This window comes from Salvelinus sp. IW2-2015, linkage group LG20, assembly GCF_002910315.2.
Source record: "Salvelinus sp. IW2-2015 linkage group LG20, ASM291031v2, whole genome shotgun sequence".
Taxonomy (NCBI): Eukaryota; Metazoa; Chordata; class Actinopteri; order Salmoniformes; family Salmonidae; genus Salvelinus; species Salvelinus sp. IW2-2015.
Window position 1 is genome coordinate 47,282,253 of NC_036860.1, and position 6,000 is coordinate 47,288,252.

The following is a 6,000-nucleotide window of genomic DNA, read 5'->3' on the forward strand; positions in this document are numbered from 1 at the left end:
AGATATGTCCGGGAACTTGCAGGCGCTTGGTGGAAGAATGGGGTAACATCTCACAGCAAGAACTGGCAAATCTAGTGCAATCCATGAGGAGGAGATGCACTGCAGTACTTAATGCAGCTGGTGACCACACCAGATACTGACTGTTTACTTTTTATTTTGCCCCCCCCTTTGTTCAGGGACACATTCAATTTCTTGTAGTCACATGTCTGTGGAACTTGTTCAGTTTATGTCTCAGTTGTTGAATCTTGTTATGTTCATAGACATATTTTACAATGTTAAGTTTGCTGAAAATAAATGCATTTGACAGTGAGAGGACGTTTCTTTTTTTGGCTGAGTAGTATTTTTATATATATATAGCTAAATTCCCGGTTAAGTCAGAACGCTAGCTACTGTTAACTTAGCTAACTAGTAATTCAGTGTTAGGGTATGTTGTTGAGATGTAGATAAGCAAGCTATATTAATAAATCTAGATGGTTAAAACCCTTCATATCCTTAACTTGGTCATTTAAAATGTCTAGATGTATTGGTTTTATTAGCGGTCACGACCATCTGATTTGCTAGGCCAGCAGTAAGGGTTCATGGCCGAGGTCGAGTATGATGAGTGACTTGTGTGACCTGATCTATGATGGCTAGCAAGTCATTACTCATCACTTATGACTGCAGGTGTCACAAGTCGCTCCTCAGATTTTCTTTGATTTTCTTCAGAGGCAGCTTGTCAGACTCTTTAATCCACATTTAGAACCTGGCACTGAGCTTTAAAGCCATCCAAGCGCCGTGTTGAGTCTCTCCTGCTGCAAGTCTGGGTCAGTACACAAGAGTGTAATGGATGTATACAGTGGCTCTACATTTCGAGAGTTGTTTTGGGCGTTGATAATATTGGGGTTTACTTGATGTCACTTTTAGATCCATTTTACATTTGGTTTCTGAATTCAGTGTATATTTCAGCTGGAGCTTTTTATTTTTCAGCGTGGTCATCTGGTCAAGTAGTGCTGTTCAATCAGTGAAAAGTAAAGAACGCTGCAGAATTTGGAGAAAGTTGAGGCCGAACCACGGATGGAGCAGGACATTACTGCACTGGAACTGGGAGAACGTGCGCAAGATACATGAATTAGTGCGGAGAATGGAAATTGAAATGAAGCTCTAAGCAAGAGGCGAAGAAATATCAACACCAACAACCAGGCTCTCTCTGGTGGGCTTCATCAGCTGTCCCTCTTCGCTGGAGGAACGTCAAAATGTATGTGATTTGCTGGACCTGAACCAGCGGAGGTTAGCGGTGGAGATGGTATATCTCAATCTCCTCTTGAAAGCCCCAGAGAGAAACTAGTGGGGCAGGATGCACACATATTGATGGCTGTTATGCACACTTGCCCACAGTGACATGTTGGAGACACACTGGCAGGGATGCATGGGGTCAGAGGAGCTGGTAGACAGGGACACAGAGAAGGGAGCAGAGCAGTCTTGCTCTCCGACCTGGTGGACCCCCTGGACCTAGAGGAGGGCTGTGAGCTGGAGAATGAAGAGAGCTGGTAGGTACCTGCACTTTTTTGATAAAAACTGAACTGTGTATACTGTCAATAATAAGACTATTCTAAATCATTGCAGCAACATTTTTTGTCCATGTATCCCTTTCAAACAACTGCTTTTTATATACTTCAATTGCTTAGTTTTTAATTCAGAGTGCTTAAAGTGATGCTCCAGAACTTTTGTATAATTTCAGCCAGTAGTTTTGAAAGTGGTGCTCACGAGCCAAAACGGTCCCTGTTATTTGTGTACTACGTCATCCATTGTGTACTACCTCATCCAATTCATATGATATGTTATGAATCAATTCGTACAATAAGTATTCAGACCTTTGCTATAAGACTAGAAATTGAAGCTCAAGTGCATCTGTTTCCATTGATCATCTTGAGATGTTTCTACAACTTGAGACCACCTGTGGTAAATTCAATTGATTGGACATGGTTTGGAGGCAACACAACTATCTATATAAGGTCCCACAGTTGACAGTGCATGACAGAGCAAAAACCAAGTCATGAAGTCGAAGGAATTGTCCGTAGATTCTGAGACAGGATTGACTCGAGGCACAGATCTGTGGAAGGTTCCAAAAATGTCTGCAGCATTGAAGGTCCAAAGAACACAGGGGCCTCTATCATTCTTAAATGGAAGAAGTTTGGAACCACCAAGACTCTTCCTAAGAGCTGGCCGCCGCCAAACTGAACAATCGGGGGGTGAAGGGCCTTGGTCAGGGAGGTGACCAAGAACCCGATGGTCATTCTGACAGAGCTCCAGAGTTCCCTCTGTGGAGATGGGAGAACTTCGAGAAGGACAACCATCTCTGCAGCACTCCACCAATTAGGCCTTTATGGTAGAGTGGCCAGACGGAAGCCATTCCTCAGTAAAAGGCACATGACAGCCCTTTGGAGTTTGCAAAAAGGCACCTAAAGGACTCTCAGACCATAAGAAACAAGATTCTCTGGTCTGATGAAACCAAGATTGAACTCTTTGCCTGATGCCAAGAGTCACGTCTGGAGGAACCTGGCACCATCCCTACGGTGAAGCATGGTGGTGGCAGAATATGGTTGTGGGATGTTTTTCAATGGCAGAGACTGGGAGACTAGTCAGGATCGAGGGAAAGATGAAAGAGCAAAGTACAGAGAGATCCTTTATGAAAACCTGCTCCAGAGCGCTCAGGCCTCAGACTGGGGCACAGGTTCACCTTCCAAAGGACCCTGACCCTCAGTGCACAGCCAAGACAATGCAGGAGTGGCTTTGGGACAAGTCTCTGAATGTCCTTGAGTGGCCCAGCCTGAGCCGATCTAACATCTCTGGAGAGACCTAAAAAATAGCTGTGCAGCGACGCTCCCCATCCAACCTGACGGAGCTTGAGATGTTAAGTTCATGTTTTAAGTATCCTATATTTCTGTTATTATGGGCTATCACTCAGTCAGAGTGCGCATGCGCAGGAAGTCTAGTCGTTGATGGACCTAGCCTTGAGTGTAATGGCTATCTTTGAGTGTGGGTTCATCGGTATGTAAACGTTGTTAAACGGAACCTTGTCGTTGTGTCATTTCGAGTTAACATTGGTAGCAGAGGATGGTTAATAACTACAATGTGCCACTCGCTTCGACGAGAAAGGTCGTTCGAAGTTGGAAAAGAACTGGGAATCTGGACACGCGTTACTAATCTGGACGCGAAAAAGCAAGCACTTGCGGTGTATTATCGCTCGAGGGAAGAGCGAGAGAATACAAGCACTGGAAATACCGTTGAGGATTTGAACAAGGATAACGTATGGGAACATTTGATCACAGCACTGGATTCTGTATTTCTTAAAGAAGAGGAAGATCCGTGCCAACGGGCATATTCAAACTTTGACAGTGTTACGAAGAGATATTTTCGGTTGCATGACGGACTAAACATCATTGATTTCGAACAGAGGTACAATAGAATGCGCAAGTAACGACCTGGTTCTCCTCCGATCAGTGTTAGCTTTCAAGTTGCTAGATACTGCCCTGTCTAGATGGTAGGGAAAACAGTTTGGCTTTGACTGCGTGTACTGTGCTGACTTTTGCATCTATGAAGTCGGCACTAAAATAATATTTGGTGAAAAGACGTCTGTCACGCCAATGACAGATGGAATGCAAGTGAGTGACGCGCCATATTACACCGAGCAGCAGAGAAAGGGCGCCAACAAGTCACGTTCTCAAGCCACAACCAAGAAGAGGGCGCCATTTCCCGACACAATCACTGGACAAATATGGAAGAGATCAAAATGTGCTATTTGTCAAAGCACTTACCATTTGGGTTTAAGAACTCTCATAAAAATGAACAAGTTAAACTAACAGAGGAAAATGTAAACAACAGAGATAGAGCAGTGTAACATTACAACTGTTTTCAATGAATCTACTTCTGATACTGAGATTTTTATAGTTGAATCTTAGGATCTGCTGTGAATTGATACTGCCATGTACACGGACAGTGTGTGGTGCAAAATGGCTTGATAGCTATGTCAGTGAACCTAAAATATGAAGAAGTACAAATATGATTGACACACCAAGCAACAGAGCTTTCAAATTTGGAGATGGGAGAATTGTCCATTCTACCAAAGAGAGTTAAGATACCAGCAAAAATTGGTCAGACTAAGTTGTCACAGTTGAAACAGAGGTGGTCCTACAGATATCCCCTTACTATAAGCAAAGCTTCCCTCAAGAAGGCAGAGGCTGTACTAGACATAAAAATGACAAGGCAGTGATGTTTAAACAACTCAGTGACTCTTGAACTTACTAAACCTCAGGCCACTATTGTGTTAAACATTTTAGACAAAGACATCACACAGAGCATGCAAAAATGGAGATTCTCGACTGACACAGAGAACATGAGCACTAAAGAAAAACACAAAGTATTGTTAAAGATTTACAAACAGTTTGAACATGATACAGTTGACAGACTTCAGAAGTTACTCAGCAGTTCAGGGAATAATGATGATGAGAAGTACGAAACTTGGAAACAAAGAGTACTACAAACGAGTTGACTGTCAAGAGTGGAAAGGACGGGAGTAGTCATTGGTCAAGATGGTGTGGTGATATTTGTGAGGCACGGAGGCATCATTTGTCAGGGTGCATACTCAAGATTGCGAAAAGTAAATGATCAACAAGATAGAGGGGCTGTTGCTGAGAATCAGTCTCCTAATGAAAATGACAAAAAGGATAGTAACAGACACAAACCTACCAGATGTCGCATCCAATGTATGGACACTGAAAACTTGACACAGGAAATGGAGCAGAGACCTTCAACCATGCCACAGGTAATACTGTTGAGCGTTCAAATTAGGAAAACATTCAACAACAGCCACATCTGTTAAGAGAACATGGTTGTTGTCCAATCTGAAAACTGGAACAAACTGTTAAATACATGGACAGAGAAAGTGGTAATTCCAACGACACGTCATTGGACGAGCAGGAAAAGCAAAACACAGAACTGGTACAAACTTGCAGTACTCTCTGAACCAGCTACACTTTCTGGTACAACAGGGTCAGATTTGAACTGTCACTTGTTAGATAATATCAGAAATTGAAACCAATGGAAAATCGAGAAAACAGAATGACATTCAAAATGAATGAATGTACTTGAAACAAAGGGACGTTGTCATTTGACTCAGCTAAGCTAGATGAGCTCAGTAATTGGAGGAAAATGGCGTGTTTGAAGGAAGTCAAAGACAATTTGGGCCAAAAAGTCCGTTCTTCAACAAGGTGTGTGGTACCCTTAAAGATCCTTAACTGGAATAGTGCCCAAAGCACGTCTAGTGGCTAGAGGTTTTGGAGGAAGCTTGGCTGCTGAAAGACTCCCAAAAGAACTCAACCACCGACATGCGCCTAGAGTCACTCAGATTGCTGCTGTCAGTGATCTGCCAGAAAATGGAAACTTAATTCATAGACAACATCCAAATCTGGATTTTTGCAGGGAACAGAAGCTTCCAAGGGGACATTCACATCCGACCTCCGCCCGAAGCTAAAAAGCGAAGGAACACTGTGGAAACTAAAAAGTGTGTGTAATGGACTGGCGATGGATCTATCTACCTGGTCCAACAAAGTCAAGGCCAACAATGCCTGACTACAGGTTGGAAAAATGTCACAAGTTGGATCCTGCAGTTCTTCTATTGGTTGATCAAAGACCTGCAATGTGACCTGGAGTACTTGCCTGTCAATGTTGATGACTTTATCTGGGGTGGCTCACGAGACCCTTTTGGCTTCAACTGTGATTCACCACACCTCAAAAGCTGGTTTTCTAGGTTGGCCGTGAGGAGCAATGAATCATTTTTGTTATGTTGGCATAGAAGTTTAATTACAGTTGATGGAAAAATAACTGATGCAAACAGGAAGAGCTATATCAAGAATCTTCAACCCATCACATGGAAATTCTTCAAAGAGCCGTCACAAAGGAATTCCCCTCTGATGTGGCATTGAAGCTGGTCCAATTGAGTCAAAAGAATAGGACAACAATTTT